The sequence below is a fragment of the Phyllobates terribilis genome, unplaced genomic scaffold (genome assembly GCF_046119375.1).
Source record: "Phyllobates terribilis strain yellow unplaced genomic scaffold, ASM4611937v1 Scaffold_94__1_contigs__length_6153435, whole genome shotgun sequence".
NCBI classification, from domain to species: Eukaryota; Metazoa; Chordata; class Amphibia; order Anura; family Dendrobatidae; genus Phyllobates; species Phyllobates terribilis.
Genome location: NW_027362854.1, coordinates 3293586 through 3315061, shown reverse-complemented (window position 1 = coordinate 3315061; position 21476 = coordinate 3293586). Strand labels below are relative to the sequence as shown.

The 21476-nt window shown below is 46.6% G+C and overlaps 7 non-coding genes and 1 pseudogene across 7 annotated transcripts; all 8 read right to left on the bottom strand.

Annotated features, from left to right (window-relative positions):
* Window positions 1-7665: 7665 nt before the first annotated feature.
* On the bottom strand, window positions 7666-7856 carry LOC141197863 (U2 spliceosomal RNA). Its single transcript, XR_012269890.1, has one exon. It is a non-coding gene; the product is annotated as a U2 spliceosomal RNA (small nuclear RNA).
* A 1112-nt stretch (window positions 7857-8968) lies between these two features.
* Window positions 8969-9159, bottom strand: LOC141198326 (U2 spliceosomal RNA). Its single transcript, XR_012270278.1, has one exon. It is a non-coding gene; the product is annotated as a U2 spliceosomal RNA (small nuclear RNA).
* A 1112-nt stretch (window positions 9160-10271) lies between these two features.
* On the bottom strand, window positions 10272-10462 carry LOC141198325 (U2 spliceosomal RNA). Its single transcript, XR_012270277.1, has one exon. It is a non-coding gene; the product is annotated as a U2 spliceosomal RNA (small nuclear RNA).
* A 1113-nt stretch (window positions 10463-11575) lies between these two features.
* LOC141198520 (U2 spliceosomal RNA) lies at window positions 11576-11766 on the bottom strand. Its single transcript, XR_012270467.1, has one exon. It is a non-coding gene; the product is annotated as a U2 spliceosomal RNA (small nuclear RNA).
* A 1115-nt stretch (window positions 11767-12881) lies between these two features.
* LOC141198324 (U2 spliceosomal RNA) lies at window positions 12882-13072 on the bottom strand. Its single transcript, XR_012270276.1, has one exon. It is a non-coding gene; the product is annotated as a U2 spliceosomal RNA (small nuclear RNA).
* Window positions 13073-14187: 1115 nt separating this feature from the next.
* On the bottom strand, window positions 14188-14369 carry LOC141197878 (U2 spliceosomal RNA). The gene has a single exon (XR_012269904.1). It is a non-coding gene; the product is annotated as a U2 spliceosomal RNA (small nuclear RNA).
* Window positions 14370-14893: 524 nt separating this feature from the next.
* Window positions 14894-15009, bottom strand: LOC141198007 (U2 spliceosomal RNA; annotated as a pseudogene).
* Window positions 15010-16124: 1115 nt separating this feature from the next.
* LOC141197913 (U2 spliceosomal RNA) lies at window positions 16125-16314 on the bottom strand. Its single transcript, XR_012269933.1, has one exon. It is a non-coding gene; the product is annotated as a U2 spliceosomal RNA (small nuclear RNA).
* Window positions 16315-21476: the final 5162 nt, after the last annotated feature.

Sequence of the window (21476 nt, the reverse complement as noted above, 5' to 3'; positions counted from 1 at the left end):
CAGATTCAGCAGGGGAGAGAACGAGTAATCTCCTATGCCAGCCGAAAACTGCGACCCACCGAAAGGAACCCCGAGAATTATAGCTCATTTAAGCTAGAGTTCCTGGCCGTGGTATGGGCAGTCACCGAGCGCTTTAGGCATTACCTCGCTTCTTCCCGGTTCACCGTATACACGGATAACAACCCGTTGACACACCTGGACACGGCAAGACTCGGTGCCCTGGAGCAGAGGTGGATGGCCCGTCTGTCCAACTACGAGTTCACAATCAAATACCGGGCAGGACGCTCCAATACTAACGCGGATGCCCTGTCCAGGATGCCCAACCTGCCGGACGAAGGAGAAGATCCGGAGGGACTGGAAGAAGTTGAACTCCCTGCGTTCCACCGTCATGGGACTATCCAGTATTCCCACCGGGTAAGGGGTAAGCAGGCTGCTACGTTGAACCCCTTACCCCACTACAACTGGGCGGAAACGCAAGACAGCGACCCTGCCGTCCGACTGGTGAAGGAGATGCTGACTCGGCCGGAGGCTCGCCTTGAACCAGACGCTCCGGAGGAAGCCAAACAACTATGGGCGGAGAAGAGTCGACTATTCCTTTACAAGGGGAAGTTGTGCCGCAGAATGGTCAACTCCCGGACGCATGAACTACTCTGGCAAGTAGTGGTGCCACGAAGAGACGCAGCCATGGTGATGGAGGCATACCACGACGGAGCTGGACACTTCGGGTGGAAAAAGCTGGAGTTCCTGCTGCGCGAGCGGTTCCACTGGGTAGGCATGAGGGGAACCATCGAGAAGTGGTGCAGAGACTGTGGCCCGTGCAATCTGAGAAGGAAGGACCGGGCCAGCCAGAAGACTCCCCTGCAGTCCATCGTCACCCGGCAACCGTTGGAACTGGTAGCCTTGGATCATGTAAAACTGACCCCAAGCAGAAGTGGCTACGTCTACGCGTTAACCATCGTGGATCATTACTCCCGGTTCTTGGTTGTCGTCCCCGTCAAGGACTTAACGGCTCAAACAGCAGCTAGAGCCTTCCAGCAGCACTTCTGCCGTCCACACGGGTACCCGGACCAAGTGCTGACGGACCAGGGACCTGCCTTTGAAGCGGAGGTCTTCCAGGAATTCTGCAATCTGTATGGCTGCCGGAAGATAAGGACGACACCCTACCATCCGCAAACTAATGGACTTTGTGAAAAAATGAACCAGGTGGTAATGGATCTGCTAAAAACATTGCCCCTGGAAGAACGCAGTCTGTGGCCTGAGAAGTTGCCCGATCTGGTGGACCTATACAACCACATCCCGGTAGGTTCCACCAACTGTACCCCGGCTTACCTAATGAGGGCGAGACCTGGTAAGTTACCTGTTGACCTGGAATTGGGAGTCCTGACACCTGAGGACACTTCACCAGAAACAGACTGGGACACAGAGAGGCAGCAGCAGTACCGGAGAGTACAAGAGAGCGTGGAGCGAAGTCTCTGTCAGGCTAGGGAAAGACAAGAGAAGACTTACAACCAGTATGCTCCCGCTGTTCCCCTGGTACCCGGAGAGCAGGTCTTGAAGAGGAAAAGACGGCTCCACAAGTTGGATGACCAGTGGGAGAAGGACCCGTACACCGTACTGCCCTCAAGCCACGAGAACCCGAAGGTCTGTACCATCAGTAAAGACGGAGGGGAAACCACAGCCATTGTATCCCGGGACCACCTGAAGAAGTGTCCCGAACAACTGAGGAACCCTGAAGAAGAACAAGAAGACCATCGACCCGTAGAGGAAAGGGAAGATATGGTTAGTACCGTGCTCGGGGACTTCCCTCGGTCTTGGACTCAAGTCAATGGTGCAGTTGTGGTACCCGTACTCACCTTCCTCCAACCATCATCCCAAGAACCTACGGAGCAACGGGTAGAGCTGGAAGAACAGCCGGTCCAGGAGGCAGAAGACTCCACACGAGTAGAACAGGAGAATCAACCCTCTGCTTATAGTGAGCCTGCCGTACCCCTAGTGAGACAAAGAGCCGGTAGACAGCTGCCCAGTTTACCCTTGACAGCTCCTACACCCTGTAGTTCAGGGCCAGACAGTCAGCTCCGTAGGTCCACTAGGGCCACTAGAGGCCAGTTACCCGCACGCTGGAGAATTTGAAGTGTAAAAATAGTTTTATTTATGTTTATCTGTGTATTGTTGCTTGTGTATAATTTTGTGTTTCCAGTTGTTTTTAGGAAACCTTGGTGGATTTACCGGGAATCCTTGTATATAGTTGGAGCGTAACCCAGGATGGACTAGAGACTGTTAAGGACTCGGGGTAGGACAGACCCCTACCTGGTTACGTCTCCCTGTGTTGGTGAAATGGACACCTTTGCTTTCTTCAAAGACTGCACCCGGTTGCGGACACGCCGTAACCATCTTGTGTGTTTTTCTTATTGTATTGTTATTGTTATACTTTGTTATGTTTTTCTAAATGTGTTTAGTCCCGGAGTACTAAATTTCACTAGGGGGGAATGTGGCACCCCAGGGGTCTGGTTTTCCACAGTAATGTAATGTTATGTCTGAGAGCAGGTGGGAGGTCCTTTGGTCAGGGATCCTGTGCATGCCACACCTCCTGCCCAGTCTTGGGAGGGGAAGAACTTCCCCTGTAAAAACCCGGGGCTGAGGCAGGGAGAGTCAGACAAGGAGAGTGGAGAAGAGAAGCAGCATAGGAAACAGCAGAGTTACAAGGATTCAGGGGCTGGCAGCTGCAGAGCTCGCCCTGACTAAGAAGATTCTTTACCGGACCCGGAGTCCGAGGCTGTGGGGACTAACTCCTACCCAGCAGCAGAATCCGTCAGGCAGGGGATTTCAGGTCCTCTGGCCCAGAAGCCCGAAGGCACGGTCACACGCGTGGGACCAGCACCGCCATCGTGGAGCGGAAGCCATTAGAAGGCCCCGAGTCACCGGCCATACGGGTGAGCACCACACGGTACACTCAGGGACGTGGGCTACTTACATCAGCTTCTAGCAAGGTAGCCAGAAGAGTACAGTCAGTTTGGGAGGCCTACAACTACGCCTGGCTAGGGGAGATCCCATCTGCTCAAAGACTGACCAGGCCCCGTTTGCTAGCAAGTACTCCGGGAGGGTCTGTTGTTGTTACCAGTAAAGACCCTGAACTACACCGTACCGTCTCTGAGTGGTTCCTGCTACCCCCATCATCCACGTCGGCTGCCCTGAGGCCATACCCCTCCCGTTGGGGGTTATACTATCACGCTGCACAATCCTACCACCGGCCTCAGCGGTCTGCCCTGCAGCAGCAGCTTCCTGGCTGCACTCAACGGGTGGCGTAGTCATCAACTATTTACTACTAATAGACTGCCGTCTAGTTTGACTCCCTGGGCACAGACCGGGTCACCGCCACGAGACTACAACCCTCCACTGATCCGGCTCCGGGTAGGCTCCCGCGTGCGCAACGCAGCGCGCCACAGGCCCAGGGGCGCGTCACAACCACACGCATCCGACACGCCAAAATTTTACTGAATACCTTGTAATCGGCGTTCAGAAGCGTAATTGGCCTCCAATTACTCAAACACCTTTTATCCCCTTTCTTATGGATTAAGACCACCACTCCCTCCTTCATTGAACCCGCAAGCATCCCATTCTCCCACATAAACTGACACACTTCCACTAAATCCATACCCATCACTTCCCACATCATAACATATAGCTCCACAGGCAAACCATCCTTCCCAGGCGTCACATTTTTCCTTGCACCAAACACCGCTTTCTTAACTTCCTCCTCAATCACTGCCTCACATAGACCAGAACATCCATCCTTATCCACCTTACAATCCAAAGTCTTAAGCACTTCTTCTTTCAAACTCTCATCCACCCACTTCCTGCCAAACAACTCAGCATAAAACGTGAGCACTTCCTTCATTACATCCTCCCCACTCACACAAACACCATCCACATCAAAAATCTCCTCCATACCCTCCTTCTTACCATTTATTTTTTTAAAGAAATATCTTGAACACTTTTCATCTTTATCAAGATGGACCACCTTTGACCTAAAAATTATTTCCCTTCCCTTCCTCTCCAAAGTCCTCTTCAAATCCTCTCTCGCACTTCTTAACAAATCATCCACATCCACACCACACATCCTCATTTTCTCTAGCCATTCCACCCTCATCATTAAATCTTTATATTGACTCCTAACCATGGCAGCCTTTTTATAGCCCCATCGACGAAAAAACTTTTGCACTTCATACTTCATCCAATCCCACTACACCAATACACTTTCAAACTTACTCTTTTGAGATTTACACCAACTATATTTTTTCTTAAAATCATTCACAATTCTCTCATCCTCAAGCAAACTCACATTCAATTTCCACACACCTCTCCCATGCACCCGCCTTAAATCCCCTCTAAAACCACCTTTCAGGCACACATGGTCCGAAAAAGGAACTGAAAATTGAGAAAAACCATCACATATTATATTTTTAGAAAAAAACATCCTATCAATCCTAGATGTTATCCCACCCCTGTCAGCTTTATAGGTTGGTGGTGGTGGCTTCCCCAAATAAACCTCAGCAGCATCAAAAAAGAAAAAATCAGAAATAATGTTTGCCAATTTTTTTCCTGAGGCATCAACTTTCCCCTCAGTTACACAGTTAAAATCACCTGTTACTATCACAGGGATCCTACCAGGTAATTCTAAACATAATTTATCTAATAAACTTAACCTGTCTTCTTTTTTTGTAGGACCATAAATATTTATAATTTTAACTTTCCACCCCCTCCCACACACAACTGCAGAGATGCAACGACCCACCTCTATTACCTTATAATATTCAAAAACAAAATTTCTATTATTTAATACTATCCCAACTCCATCATTTTTATTCCCACTAGAGCCAGACCAGATATGCTGGCCATATGGCCAATCAGCGTCTTCCAGGGGTTCTTCTATACCACACTCCTGTAGACAGATAATATCAAAAGAATGGTTATGTAAGAAGTCCAGAATCACAGATCTTCTAACTCTAGACTTTAAAAGTCTTACATTAAGGGACGCAATGTCCCAATTTGGTTTAGAGACCATTCTTTGGCTCAAAAACCAGAAACACCAGTCTCAGCAAAAAAACATGCCTTCCTTATCCTTTGTCATCCGGCGAACTCCCACTTAGCTGAAAGATAGTGGACTCCAAATTCTCCTCCAGGTAAGCCGTTGACGCAGGAGAAAGAGAAACCACTGGGTAATCCAGCTCACTCACTGGACTTGCCACGCATTGGCTACTTGATGGTTCAGACAACCGGGCCCTTTTATTCTTAGCGCGGTCCGGTTCCTCAGAAGACCTCACCCCAGTCTCAGTGAAGTCTCCTTGACCTCCAGCTCCCTCTTCATCCATACTTTCACTGCTCCAACTGAGAGCCGGGTCCCCTGGGATTTCCAAGGCTCCCTCACGTTCTTCACAAAAGGAGTCAATGAAACCCCCCTGATAGGAAGAAATGTCCATCTCAGCTGCCAGAACCTCTTCCACTCTCCCGGGCTCCACCAGTAGGTCAGCAGACGCCCTCACTGGAGCAGTCTCCACACGCTGTTCCACTACCTTCACCCTGGAAGAAACTGCGGCCTCAGGTGCCACACTCTTAGGCCTCGGAGAGTTCGAGACCACCTCAGAGTATGCCCTTGCCTTGCCCTCGTTCGCACGACGAGTACAATCCTTAAAGGCATGCCCCTCCATACCACAAGCATTGCAAACAATTGGATTGGTACAGTCCTTAGCAACATGCCCACTTTGGTTGCACTTGGAGCAAACCAAACAGGCACAGCAGTACAAACCTCTTGTAAGTGTCCGTACTTCTTACATTTCCTGCAAAAAACTGGGGCCTCAGGAAAGAAGAGAATACCCCTATCTCTCCCGATAGAGAAACTTTGGGGAGGGTAATGAACACCTCCAGGCTCCGAAGAACTTTCCCCAAATCTGACAAAATATCTGTATTTGCCAGTCCATAAGTTCTCCTCGTTCATGATTTTGTGACTGTTGCTCACAAAGTCACAATGCCTCTTAAGAAAAGTCGCAATGTCATGTTCGTGCACAAAGGGATTATACATAAATATGACTAGGGGAACATCACCTTTGGAGTACAAGACTGTAAAAGTCAAACCATGCAAGGTTGGATTCTTCTCCTGCTCCCTCAACTTCTTATACAGGTTCCGGCAAGCCGCCATAGATTGTAGCACCAAGACATACCGTCCTTCTTTCCGGGATTCCTGCAGGCAGACGATGTTTTCTCTTGTCACTTCCAGGATTTTGAAGATCACCTCGTGCACCATATACGACAGATTGAAACGCTCTCTGACAGCAGCATCAACTTCAATGCGGAATGCATTGCGAACCCGATTGTCATCGGTCCCAGCATAGCGTATCTTCACGCCCATTATGATCACTCTCTCGTTCCTCCTCGTTCTCCCCCTAAAGCAGCAACCGGCTTAAGCCATCAAGATGGCGATGCCGGAAGGCCAAGGGAAAACACTCAAGGACCCCAGACAAGACACTTGGTCTTAGCCAAAAGGCCGAGAAGCGATAACCAGAATTGGTTTCAAACTACGGAGCCACCCAAGGATCCTGAAAATTCCATTTGTGGAGATGAGCTCCTGGACTCCCGTTAAGAAGACATGTTGTCAACCTCTAGATCCCTTACATGCCTGCACTTTTCTGCTTGCTGCTGCTGCAATCCACGCGTTTTAGATCTGCATAACTCCACCTCTTTAAACACAGCACCTTCACCCCCTGCTGTTCCCACCCGCCTCAACACCGTTGGAAGGGAGGAGAACCAATTAAGGCGGGGGGTGGGGTGGAACGAGCAGCTGTCTACCCTTAGCAGGAGGGCTCCTGATTACATACCTCTTCTGCTGCTGCTGCAGCTGGCTGTCCAGCAGCAGACTGAAGGTGGCTGCTGCTGTGCACAGGTATATAAAGGCTCAGAGCCTATTATGACACGCGCAGCCAGCGTTCCATTGCCACATTCCATCTACTGCAGGCAGGATACCTGGCTGGCTGAATGTCGCTGAGAAGCTCACAGAGACCGCCATAAGCAACAGTTTAACAGAATGCCACAGACTAATCAACCAAACTTTTTGGGTTGGGTTCTCTTTTATAGTCTGCAGGCATTAAATGAAAGAAGTCAGTGTTCCAGCAGAAGGAGACAACGTTTCAGAAAAGGCATTGTAGCAAACCAAAAAAGAAATTTTAAGCGCAGCAGAGTAACCAGCGCACATACCTGTTAGCTCAGGTGAGTTTAAAAGGCTGCTGTTGATAACAAGGGCATTTGCTAAATAGATGGTGTGTGTGCAACAATATACTGAAAGGTCAATTATATTGTGCAGCTTATCTCACCACCTGTAGTTATTTAGGTGAAAGCTCCAAAATGCTTGCCTAATATGTCTGTTTATCCAAAAGGAAGTAAAAAGGGAGAGCTAGAAAGATAGCATTGCATCACATTACATGGCAATGCAATGCACAGTTGCTGAAGTTGAACCAAAATGAGCTTGTAATCTGGCTTCTGCAACTTTGAACATGAAAAATCCAATGAGGAGAAGAAAAGCAAAGCCAAAGAGTCCATCCCCAAATCCGACAAACAAGCAAAATGAACAAAAAACATTGAATTCAATTCTTTCTGATTTTAGAAACTGCATTAAAGAAGGGGTGCACCGGTCCTGGAGATACTGCAATACCAGGTCAATGCGTGGAGTGGACAGAGCAAGCTCTTTTTCCATCTCCCTGTTCTAAAAATCCATTTAATATATGGTCCCCAGATAGGGGACGTATCAGATATTAAACTGATAAGAACAGATACTACACTTGATCTTAGCAAAAAGGCCGAAAAGCGATAACCAGAATTGGTTTCAAACTACGGAGCCACCCAAGGATCCTGAAAAGTCCATTTGTGGAGATGAGCTCCTGGACTCCCGTTAAGAAGACATGTTGTCAACCTCTAGATCCCTTACATGCCTGCACTTTTCGGCTTGCTGCTGCTGCAATCCACGCGTTTTAGATCTGCATAACTCCACCTCTTTAAACACAGCACCTTCACCCCCTGCTGTTCCCACCCGCCTCAACACCGTTGGAAGGGAGGAGAACCAATTAAGGCGGGGGGTGGGGTGGAACGAGCAGCTGTCTACCCTTAGCAGGAGGGCTCCTGATTACATACCTCTCCTGCTGCTGCTGCTGGCTGTCCAGCAGCAGACTGAAGGTGGCTGCTGCTGTGCACAGGTATATAAAGGCTCAGAGCCTATTATGACACGCGCAGCCAGCGTTCCATTGCCACATTCCATCTACTGCAGGCAGGATACCTGGCTGGCTGAATGTCGCTGAGAAGCTCACAGAGACCGCCATAAGCAACAGTTTAACAGAATGCCACAGACTAATCAACCAAACTTTTTGGGTTGGGTTCTCTTTTATAGTCTGCAGGCATTAAATGAAAGAAGTCAGTGTTCCAGCAGAAGGAGACAACGTTTCAGAAAAGGCATTGTAGCAAACCAAAAAAGAAATTTTAAGCGCAGCAGAGTAACCAGCGCACATACCTGTTAGCTCAGGTGAGTTTAAAAGGCTGCTGTTGATAACAAGGGCATTTGCTAAATAGATGGTGTGTGTGCAACAATATACTGAAAGGTCAATTATATTGTGCAGCTTATCTCACCACCTGTAGTTATTTAGGTGAAAGCTCCAAAATGCTTGCCTAATATGTCTGTTTATCCAAAAGGAAGTAAAAAGGGAGAGCTAGAAAGATAGCATTGCATCACATTACATGGCAATGCAATGCACAGTTGCTGAAGTTGAACCAAAATGAGCTTGTAATCTGGCTTCTGCAACTTTGAACATGAAAAATCCAATGAGGAGAAGAAAAGCAAAGCCAAAGAGTCCATCCCCAAATCCGACAAACAAGCAAAATGAACAAAAAACATTGAATTCAATTCTTTCTGATTTTAGAAACTGCATTAAAGAAGGGGTGCACCGGTCCTGGAGATACTGCAATACCAGGTCAATGCGTGGAGTGGACAGAGCAAGCTCTTTTTCCATCTCCCTGTTCTAAAAATCCATTTAATATATGGTCCCCAGATAGGGGACGTATCAGATATTAAACTGATAAGAACAGATACTACACTTGATCTTAGCCAAAAGGCCGAGAAGCGATAACCAGAATTGGTTTCAAACTACGGAGCCACCCAAGGATCCTGAAAAGTCCATTTGTGGAGATGAGCTCCTGGACTCCCGTTAAGAAGACATGTTGTCAACCTCTAGATCCCTTACATGCCTGCACTTTTCGGCTTGCTGCTGCTGCAATCCACGCGTTTTAGATCTGCATAACTCCACCTCTTTAAACACAGCACCTTCACCCCCTGCTGTTCCCACCCGCCTCAACACCGTTGGAAGGGAGGAGAACCAATTAAGGCGGGGGGTGGGGTGGAACGAGCAGCTGTCTACCCTTAGCAGGAGGGCTCCTGATTACATACCTCTCCTGCTGCTGCTGCTGGCTGTCCAGCAGCAGACTGAAGGTGGCTGCTGCTGTGCACAGGTATATAAAGGCTCAGAGCCTATTATGACACGCGCAGCCAGCGTTCCATTGCCACATTCCATCTACTGCAGGCAGGATACCTGGCTGGCTGAATGTCGCTGAGAAGCTCACAGAGACCGCCATAAGCAACAGTTTAACAGAATGCCACAGACTAATCAACCAAACTTTTTGGGTTGGGTTCTCTTTTATAGTCTGCAGGCATTAAATGAAAGAAGTCAGTGTTCCAGCAGAAGGAGACAACGTTTCAGAAAAGGCATTGTAGCAAACCAAAAAAGAAATTTTAAGCGCAGCAGAGTAACCAGCGCACATACCTGTTAGCTCAGGTGAGTTTAAAAGGCTGCTGTTGATAACAAGGGCATTTGCTAAATAGATGGTGTGTGTGCAACAATATACTGAAAGGTCAATTATATTGTGCAGCTTATCTCACCACCTGTAGTTATTTAGGTGAAAGCTCCAAAATGCTTGCCTAATATGTCTGTTTATCCAAAAGGAAGTAAAAAGGGAGAGCTAGAAAGATAGCATTGCATCACATTACATGGCAATGCAATGCACAGTTGCTGAAGTTGAACCAAAATGAGCTTGTAATCTGGCTTCTGCAACTTTGAACATGAAAAATCCAATGAGGAGAAGAAAAGCAAAGCCAAAGAGTCCATCCCCAAATCCGACAAACAAGCAAAATGAACAAAAAACATTGAATTCAATTCTTTCTGATTTTAGAAACTGCATTAAAGAAGGGGTGCACCGGTCCTGGAGATACTGCAATACCAGGTCAATGCGTGGAGTGGACAGAGCAAGCTCTTTTTCCATCTCCCTGTTCTAAAAATCCATTTAATATATGGTCCCCAGATAGGGGACGTATCAGATATTAAACTGATAAGAACAGATACTACACTTGATCTTAGCCAAAAGGCCGAGAAGCGATAACCAGAATTGGTTTCAAACTACGGAGCCACCCAAGGATCCTGAAAAGTCCATTTGTGGAGATGAGCTCCTGGACTCCCGTTAAGAAGACATGTTGTCAACCTCTAGATCCCTTACATGCCTGCACTTTTCGGCTTGCTGCTGCTGCAATCCACGCGTTTTAGATCTGCATAACTCCACCTCTTTAAACACAGCACCTTCACCCCCTGCTGTTCCCACCCGCCTCAACACCGTTGGAAGGGAGGAGAACCAATTAAGGCAGGGGGTGGGGTGGAACGAGCAGCTGTCTACCCTTAGCAGGAGGGCTCCTGATTACATACCTCTCCTGCTGCTGCTGCTGCTGGCTGTCCAGCAGCAGACTGAAGGTGGCTGCTGCTGTGCACAGGTATATAAAGGCTCAGAGCCTATTATGACACGCGCAGCCAGCGTTCCATTGCCACATTCCATCTACTGCAGGCAGGATACCTGGCTGGCTGAATGTCGCTGAGAAGCTCACAGACCGCCATAAGCAACAGTTTAACAGAATGCCACAGACTAATCAACCAAACTTTTTGGGTTGGGTTCTCTTTTATAGTCTGCAGGCATTAAATGAAAGAAGTCAGTGTTCCAGCAGAAGGAGACAACGTTTCAGAAAAGGCATTGTAGCAAACCAAAAAAGAAATTTTAAGCGCAGCAGAGTAACCAGCGCACATACCTGTTAGCTCAGGTGAGTTTAAAAGGCTGCTGTTGATAACAAGGGCATTTGCTAAATAGATGGTGTGTGTGCAACAATATACTGAAAGGTCAATTATATTGTGCAGCTTATCTCACCACCTGTAGTTATTTAGGTGAAAGCTCCAAAATGCTTGCCTAATATGTCTGTTTATCCAAAAGGAAGTAAAAAGGGAGAGCTAGAAAGATAGCATTGCATCACATTACATGGCAATGCAATGCACAGTTGCTGAAGTTGAACCAAAATGAGCTTGTAATCTGGCTTCTGCAACTTTGAACATGAAAAATCCAATGAGGAGAAGAAAAGCAAAGCCAAAGAGTCCATCCCCAAATCCGACAAACAAGCAAAATGAACAAAAAACATTGAATTCAATTCTTTCTGATTTTAGAAACTGCATTAAAGAAGGGGTGCACCGGTCCTGGAGATACTGCAATACCAGGTCAATGCGTGGAGTGGACAGAGCAAGCTCTTTTTCCATCTCCCTGTTCTAAAAATCCATTTAATATATGGTCCCCAGATAGGGGACGTATCAGATATTAAACTGATAAGAACAGATACTACACTTGATCTTAGCCAAAAGGTCGAGAAGCGATAACCAGAATTGGTTTCAAACTACGGAGCCACCCAAGGATCCTAAAAAGTCCATTTGTGGAGATGAGCTCCTGGACTCCCGTTAAGAAGACATGTTGTCAACCTCTAGATCCCTTACATGCCTGCACTTTTCGGCTTGCTGCTGCTGCAATCCACGCGTTTTAGATCTGCATAACTCCACCTCTTTAAACACAGCACCTTCACCCCCTGCTGTTCCCACCCGCCTCAACACCGTTGGAAGGGAGGAGAACCAATTAAGGCGGGGGGTGGGGTGGAACGAGCAGCTGTCTACCCTTAGCAGGAGGGCTCCTGATTACATACCTCTCCTGCTGCTGCTGCTGCTGGCTGTCCAGCAGCAGACTGAAGGTGGCTGCTGCTGTGCACAGGTATATAAAGGCTCAGAGCCTATTATGACACGCGCAGCCAGCGTTCCATTGCCACATTCCATCTACTGCAGGCAGGATACCTGGCTGGCTGAATGTCGCTGAGAAGCTCACAGAGACCGCCATAAGCAACAGTTTAACAGAATGCCACAGACTAATCAACCAAACTTTTTGGGTTGGGTTCTCTTTTATAGTCTGCAGGCATTAAATGAAAGAAGTCAGTGTTCCAGCAGAAGGAGACAACGTTTCAGAAAAGGCATTGTAGCAAACCAAAAAAGAAATTTTAAGCGCAGCAGAGTAACCAGCGCACATACCTGTTAGCTCAGGTGAGTTTAAAAGGCTGCTGTTGATAACAAGGGCATTTGCTAAATAGATGGTGTGTGTGCAACAATATACTGAAAGGTCAATTATATTGTGCAGCTTATCTCACCACCTGTAGTTATTTAGGTGAAAGCTCCAAAATGCTTGCCTAATATGTCTGTTTATCCAAAAGGAAGTAAAAAGGGAGAGCTAGAAAGATAGCATTGCATCACATTACATGGCAATGCAATGCACAGTTGCTGAAGTTGAACCAAAATGAGCTTGTAATCTGGCTTCTGCAACTTTGAACATGAAAAATCCAATGAGGAGAAGAAAAGCAGAGCCAAAGAGTCCATCCCAAAATCCGACAAACAAGCAAAATGAACAAAAAACATTGAATTCAATTCTTTCTGATTTTAGAAACTGCATTAAAGAAGGGGTGCACCGGTCCTGGAGATACTGCAATACCAGGTCAATGCGTGGAGTGGACAGAGCAAGCTCTTTTTCCATCTCCCTGTTCTAAAAATCCATTTAATATATGGTCCCCAGATAGGGGACGTATCAGATATTAAACTGATAAGAACAGATACTACACTTGATCTTAGCCAAAAGGCCGAGAAGCGATAACCAGAATTGGTTTCAAACTACGGAGCCACCCAAGGATCCTAAAAAGTCCATTTGTGGAGATGAGCTCCTGGACTCCCGTTAAGAAGACATGTTGTCAACCTCTAGATCCCTTACATGCCTGCACTTTTCGGCTTGCTGCTGCTGCAATCCACGCGTTTTAGATCTGCATAACTCCACCTCTTTAAACACAGCACCTTCACCCCCTGCTGTTCCCACCCGCCTCAACACCGTTGGAAGGGAGGAGAACCAATTAAGGCGGGGGGTGGGGTGGAACGAGCAGCTGTCTACCCTTAGCAGGAGGGCTCCTGATTACATACCTCTCCTGCTGCTGCTGCTGCTGGCTGTCCAGCAGCAGACTGAAGGTGGCTGCTGCTGTGCACAGGTATATAAAGGCTCAGAGCCTATTATGACACGCGCAGCCAGCGTTCCATTGCCACATTCCATCTACTGCAGGCAGGATACCTGGCTGGCTGAATGTCGCTGAGAAGCTCACAGAGACCGCCATAAGCAACAGTTTAACAGAATGCCACAGACTAATCAACCAAACTTTTTGGGTTGGGTTCTCTTTTATAGTCTGCAGGCATTAAATGAAAGAAGTCAGTGTTCCAGCAGAAGGAGACAACGTTTCAGAAAAGGCATTGTAGCAAACCAAAAAAGAAATTTTAAGCGCAGCAGAGTAACCAGCGCACATACCTGTTAGCTCAGGTGAGTTTAAAAGGCTGCTGTTGATAACAAGGGCATTTGCTAAATAGATGGTGTGTGTGCAACAATATACTGAAAGGTCAATTATATTGTGCAGCTTATCTCACCACCTGTAGTTATTTAGGTGAAAGCTCCAAAATGCTTGCCTAATATGTCTGTTTATCCAAAAGGAAGTAAAAAGGGAGAGCTAGAAAGATAGCATTGCATCACATTACATGGCAATGCAATGCACAGTTGCTGAAGTTGAACCAAAATGAGCTTGTAATCTGGCTTCTGCAACTTTGAACATGAAAAATCCAATGAGGAGAAGAAAAGCAGAGCCAAAGAGTCCATCCCAAAATCCGACAAACAAGCAAAATGAACAAAAAACATTGAATTCAATTCTTTCTGATTTTAGAAACTGCATTAAAGAAGGGGTGCACCGGTCCTGGAGATACTGCAATACCAGGTCCATGCGTGGAGTGGACAGAGCAAGCTCTTTTTCCATCTCCCTGTTCTAAAAATCCATTTAATATATGGTCCCCAGATAGGGGACGTATCAGATATTAAACTGATAAGAACAGATTTTTTGATTGAAGCTGCATCCAAGGCACTGAAAAATGTGACCGAAGTCACACCAAAACAGCGCACGAGGCGAGGATTCATGTGGACCCTTCCCGGAGGAGAGGGTCCCCAATAAACCATCCCCATCCCTCCGAGCCAGAAGGCCACAGCGAGGGTCAGGGATCTCCGATGCTCTCCCTAGCCGAAGCCGGAGAAGAGCCGTTTTCGTGCTCCCAGCTTCCATCTAGGCTGCCACCCTAGTCGAGCTGGAGCCTGTGTTGGTTTCTCAGCCCAAAGCTGACCGGACCTCCGACCGGGTTTATAAAAATTCCCCTTCCTAGCCCGGAGGCCAGGAATAGGGGGGGTTGCTCAGAAAGTATGATTGGCAAAGGTGCGGCGTGCTACGAAGCCAAGTCTTTCTGGGTTTCCCAGTCCCAGTAAGCTTGGACTCCCACCAGGGCGCCTACTCCTGGGGCACATTGCTCCAAAGCCCTCACACTTACCCAGCCTAGTGACTTCGATCCTGGAGGGCCATGTTTTCCATCAGATAACTCTATGAGCCACCTGGCGTACTAACAAGTGCACCAAACCAGTGTGTAATATGCATCAATTTACTAGGGCAGCCCAAGGACAAAACTGCCTTTTCAAAAGATACTACACTTGATCTTAGCCAAAAGGCCGAGAAGCGATAACCAGAATTGGTTTCAAACTACGGAGCCACCCAAGGATCCTAAAAAGTCCATTTGTGGAGATGAGCTCCTGGACTCCCGTTAAGAAGACATGTTGTCAACCTCTAGATCCCTTACATGCCTGCACTTTTCGGCTTGCTGCTGCTGCAATCCACGCGTTTTAGATCTGCATAACTCCACCTCTTTAAACACAGCACCTTCACCCCCTGCTGTTCCCACCCGCCTCAACACCGTTGGAAGGGAGGAGAACCAATTAAGGCGGGGGGTGGGGTGGAACGAGCAGCTGTCTACCCTTAGCAGGAGGGCTCCTGATTACATACCTCTCCTGCTGCTGCTGCTGCTGGCTGTCCAGCAGCAGACTGAAGGTGGCTGCTGCTGTGCACAGGTATATAAAGGCTCAGAGCCTATTATGACACGCGCAGCCAGCGTTCCATTGCCACATTCCATCTACTGCAGGCAGGATACCTGGCTGGCTGAATGTCGCTGAGAAGCTCACAGAGACCGCCATAAGCAACAGTTTAACAGAATGACACAGACTAATCAACCAAACTTTTTGGGTTGGGTTCTCTTTTATAGTCTGCAGGCATTAAATGAAAGAAGTCAGTGTTCCAGCAGAAGGAGACAACGTTTCAGAAAAGGCATTGTAGCAAACCAAAAAATAAATTTTAAGCGCAGCAGAGTAACCAGCGCACATACCTGTTAGCTCAGGTGAGTTTAAAAGGCTGCTGTTGATAACAAGGACATTTGCTAAATAGATGGTGTGTGTGCAACAATATACTGAAAGGTCAATTATATTGTGCAGCTTATCTCACCACCTGTAGTTATTTAGGTGAAAGCTCCAAAATGCTTGCCTAATATGTCTGTTTATCCAAAAGGAAGTAAAAAGGGAGAGCTAGAAAGATAGCATTGCATCACATTACATGGCAATGCAATGCACAGTTGCTGAAGTTGAACCAAAATGAGCTTGTAATCTGGCTTCTGCAACTTTGAACATGAAAAATCCAATGAGGAGAAGAAAAGCAAAGCCAAAGAGTCCATCCCCAAATCCGACAAACAAGCAAAATGAACAAAAAACATTGAATTCAATTCTTTCTGATTTTAGAAACTGCATTAAAGAAGGGGTGCACCGGTCCTGGAGATACTGCAATACCAGGTCAATGCGTGGAGTGGACAGAGCAAGCTCTTTTTCCATCTCCCTGTTCTAAAAATCCATTTAATATATGGTCCCCAGATAGGGGACGTATCAGATATTAAACTGATAAGAACAGATCAGGTTTCAACATATTTTATTAAGTGCGTAAAAGATGGTTTACAATCAAAAACAACAACACAAACAGTACATTATTAAAACACAGAATTCCACCCATAAAAACCCCATATACGATTAGCATCCCTCCTCCCAATACATTTGACATCCCTCAAGTAATAAATATACATCTGGCTAAAAGCAATTTTAAGACAATCCTTCACAGAAATAGCATCACGTTTAAAAAGTAAAATATTGCGTGCCTTCCAAAGGGCGTCTTTAAAACAGTTAATCATACACCAACATATACAATACTGTTGAGGGGTCGGACATTTAAAAAGGCCATATAAAACATATTCATGGTTAAAATCTCTTAAACCGCAAGTCCATTTTAAAAGAATCCCAACTTTGTGCCAAAGTTCCTGTGCAAATGGGCAATTCCACATAAGGTGCAAGGTGGTTTCGTCATTAACACATGAGTCTCTGGGGCATTTGGCTCTGGCCACCAGGCCTCTCCTGTGTTGAAACTCTCTGGTGGGGAGGCACTGGTGGACCACCATCCATGCGATGTCCTTATGTCCATTTGCTAAGAATTTCCCGAAGACATTCTTCCAAACTTGCTTCGATCTCTCTTCTGAGAAATTTACTATGGGAGTCACATCTTCATTCCTCCTCAGAAAAGATAAAAGCTTCTTGCGGTCTTTAAAAATGTCCATATTAAAATCACCAAGGCTATAAAATCGAACAGTCTTTTCTAAGATTGCTTGGTGTTTGGGGGGGCATAGTAAAACAGGGGAATTCAACGACAACTTAAACCATCTTTTAAAAATCATCCCACAAGTATATTTTAAAAAATAACTTAGCGCACTATTACCATTAAAATGTTTGAAACAAAAGCAGAAATAATTTAAATACAAATAAATATGTAAGTCGGGGACATCCCTTCCGCCGTTCATTTTATTCTTCCTCATTATTTCTCGCCTTAATTTTTCCATTTTGGAGTTCCATAAAAACATAAAGATCATCCTAGTCATTTTTTTAATTAAAACATCAGAGGGGGGGTACACCATAGCTATATACAGTATGAGGGGTAACAACACTGATTTTATAATTAAAATTTTCCCCTCCATTGTTAGGGACCTCAAACCCCAAAATGATATTTTCTTTGACATTTTTTCTATGACATTCTCCCAGCTTTGAGTTCCCACATTCTCCTTGTTAAAAACAACTCCAAGAATTTTTACATTGTCTCGTTTTATAGTGAGCTGCGGGAGTTGGGCGGTGTCCCAGGATCCCAAAGTCAGACATTCAGATTTATTTAAATTAAGTTTAAAACCGGATGCCTGGGAAAAAAAATCAATGCGCAACACCGCCCTCCGGAGGGAAGCAGGGTCCACGCACACAACCGTCACGTCATCCATGTAGCCAAAGACTCTCACATCACTGCCACCTCCGCCTGGAACAGGAACCCCTCTAATCACTTTGTCTTTCCTTATTGCGCTCAGCAGGGGCTCCATGGCGCAGATGAACAGGATGGGCGACAAGGGGCATCCCTGCTTCACTCCGGACTCAAGGGGAACTCCATCTGTTAAAAAGCCATTAAGAGAAATTTGACTAAAACAATTTTTATATAAAATCTTAATACAATTTAAAAGCATATTAGGGATACCCATTCTTTTTAAAACTCTAAAAAGAAATCTATGAGAGACTCTATCGAAAGCTTTTTCAAAATCTAGGGCTAAAAGAGCTACATTTTGACCCCGGTCTCTGGAATACCAAATTACATCCCTTAATACGTTTAAAACCTCTGAAATACTTCTGCCTGGTACACTACAAACCTGCTCAGGCCGGATTAGTTTGGCAATGACACTCCTGAGCCGGTCTGCAACCACCTTAGCAAGTACCTTGTAATCAACATTTAGGAGAGTTATGGGTCTCCAATTCGCTAGAGTACTGCGGTCACCTTTTTTATATATCAAAGACACCACTCCTCTCCTCCACGAAAATGGCAACTGTTCACAAATAAAAACTTCTTTAAAAAGCATAAAAAGTTCCTCTTTTAAAATGTCCCAAAAAGTAAGGTAAAATTCTACAGGTAGTCCGTCACACCCAGGTGCTTTGCCCTTAGAGAAACTTTTAAAAACATAAAATAATTCCTCTAAAACAATATCGCGTTCTAAAAACTCCTGGTCTGTAAAATGTAACTTAAAATCGAGATCATTAAGAGCATCAGATAAAAAGGACTCATCTATACACTTTTTACTAAAAAGATGCTTATAAAAGTTAAAAGTAGCATTCAACATTCCCTGCATAGATGTTTCACCCTCTAGATTTGTGATCACTTCTCTTTTATCCATGACTTTTTTGAAGAAGAAGCGAGAGCACTTCTCCCCCTCCTCCAAGTGCTGCACTCTAGAGTTAAAAATAATCTCTTTCCCCTTTGTGTCTATGCAGTTCTGAATTTCAGTTTTTAGGCTAGCAATATCATCTCCCACCTCCACCCCTAGCTCTTTGAATTTAAAAAGTGTTTGTAGTTTGGTGTTAAGATCACTAAAACATCTTTTTTTCTCTCTAGCTTTACGTCTCCCTGCTTTTATAAAAAACATTCTGACTTTTTTTTTCAAATTTTCCCACCAGGTTGCCATAGGGGCATCAGAAGGTTTTTGTCGCCGCCAGGCTTGATAGGCTTTACCAAAGTCTTGTCGAATCAGAGGGTCCTCCAGCAGGTATGTACTAGACGCCAGAGGCCCCTGTTGACCCTCTGTTCATCCCGATATTCTAGATGCACCTCCAAGCCCTTATGGTCAGAAAATATATTTGATGTTAAAACACATTTTACAGGGTTAAAATCATCTGATAGGAAAATAAAATCGATCCTGGAGGACACCCCTCTTCCGGACCACGTATAACCAGGGTCCGTCGGCAGGAGTGACCTCCACGCATCGCATAATTTAAAATCAGTTATAAAATCTTTCAATAGATGACATGACTTATCCAATTTGCGTAAAGGGTCACCCCCTGCTCGTTGTTCACTAGCACAAAGACAATTAAAATCACCCCCTACGATCAGGGGAGATGACCCAGTACAGTACAATGGCAATATCCCAAATAAATTAATTCTCTCTTGCTTATCAGGGGGAGCATAAATATTCATTACACGTAGGGTAAAACCATTAAATTTAAAATGCACTAAAACCACTCTGCCTGGTACTATTTCTGTGACAGCATTTATAGTAATATTTCTCCCACGACAGAGGAAGCCCACCCCCGCTGACTTGTTGTCATTGGAGCCAGACCAGATGGAGGGCCCCAGTCTCCAATCTGTCTTGATATCATTATAATTTAGTGCATGTTGTATCCCGCATTCCTGTAATAAACATATGTCAAAGTCAGTGGTTTCTAAATACTTGAATAGAGCAGCCCTACGAACTGGGCTCTTTAATGACCTCACATTCAGTGAGACAAGTCTTAATGTGGGCATTCATAGGTCAGGGTGGTGGATCTTCCATGAGGACACCTGACTCAAAGCCCTGTATATCAAATTGCTCCAGGACATCCGGGCTAGAGGACCCAAACGACTCGATATTCTGTGAGCCGGCGGTTGCCCCCTCGTAGGTCACGGTTCCCAGCCACATTCCAGGAGACGCTGGGGCTTCGACATTCCGTCTCTTTTTCGGGGCAGACTCCACTAGGTCACTGGTGCAGTCCTCCTCTTCCTCCACCTCCTCCAGGGGGGGAGACTGGTCCATCAGGACAAGATCAGCAACACAAATTTCCTGATGTTCGCCACCTAGAAGCAAAGCCCCCTCATCTGGCTGGCTAATCGCCCTGGAAGATCCTGGGGCCATCGCTGCGTGGTCCCCTGTAGCCAACCGCACAGGGGCACCACCCTCCAGCCCAACAGGATCGGTATCGGGAACCATCGATACGGAGGATACCCTCCCAGAAGGAGGACCCCCCGCTCCGGTCCATGCGAGGTCCGCCCATCGTTAAGGGACTTCGATGCAGGTGCCGCCCCAGAGGGGCCTCCGGCTCCCTGCTCCATCCCAGCCTTCTCGCCCTTCGAACCGCCCTCCGACGCCGGCCTGCCAGTGAAGACCGGTGGGCGCAACGGCTCAGCTTCAGAAGATGCAGCTTCTGCGTAGGTCCTGGTCCTGGTCCTGTTGGGGCATCCTCGGAACATGTGCCCCGCCTCACCGCAGAGATTACATTTCCTCCCAGCGGGACAGTCCTTCATTAAATGTCCGTAACAGCTGCAATTATTGCAGCGGTCTACTTTCCTGCCCGTGCAGGACGTTTGGGTATGACCCATTTGTCCACAGTTCCTGCAACATACTGGCATTCCAGAATAAAATAAGTAGCCTCTGCTCTTACCGATTACGAAGGTTGAGGGAGGGTGTAGCATTCCTCCCACTCCACTAAGGTCCCTCTTTAGACGGGCCATATACCTTCTCTTGCCGCACCAGAAGCCTACCGCGTTCTTCACAGTACCCAGGTATCTCAGATCATCACAATAGCGGGTAAGGTAGGTCGAGATGTCTGCAGCTTCCACAAAGGGGTTCGGAAAATGCACCACGATGGGGATCTCGTCATAAGCATACAAGAGACAAAAGGTTAGTCCATCCAATTCATCTAAGTAGTTTTTCTCGTTTACCTTTTGTACGAGTTGCTGACAGCATCCCTGGCTCTTGAAGGTGATGGTGTATGTCCCCTTGTACTCGTTGTCCTGGAAGCAGAATATGTCTTCCCGCCGAAACTCCAGAACTCCAAGAAGAATCCTATGGCAGATGTAGTCCAAATTCTTCTCCATCCTCGATGCTGCTCCAACTTCAATCCTCACGGTGTTCCGCATCCGGGCATCACCCGATGAATATGTGAGCGTTGCCGGCATCCTTCACTCAGGAACGTACCGACTCTTCTCTCTGAAAGGCGCAAGCCTTCATGGGATCCCTTCCCGTTGCTCCCGGACTAATCCTTCCTCCCAATAGCAGCAGGGGGGTTAAGTCCCTCCGAAGAGGAACGATCCCCCCAGGCCGAGAGAAAGGGTACCAAGAGCACCTCACAGGCAAGACCACACAGGTAAACCTGATAGATCGTGCCAAAAGGCCGAGAAGCGATAACCAGAATTGGTTTCAAACTACGGAGCCACCCAAGGATCCTGAAAAGTCCATTTGTGGAGATGAGCTCCTGGACTCCCGTTAAGAAGACATGTTGTCAACCTC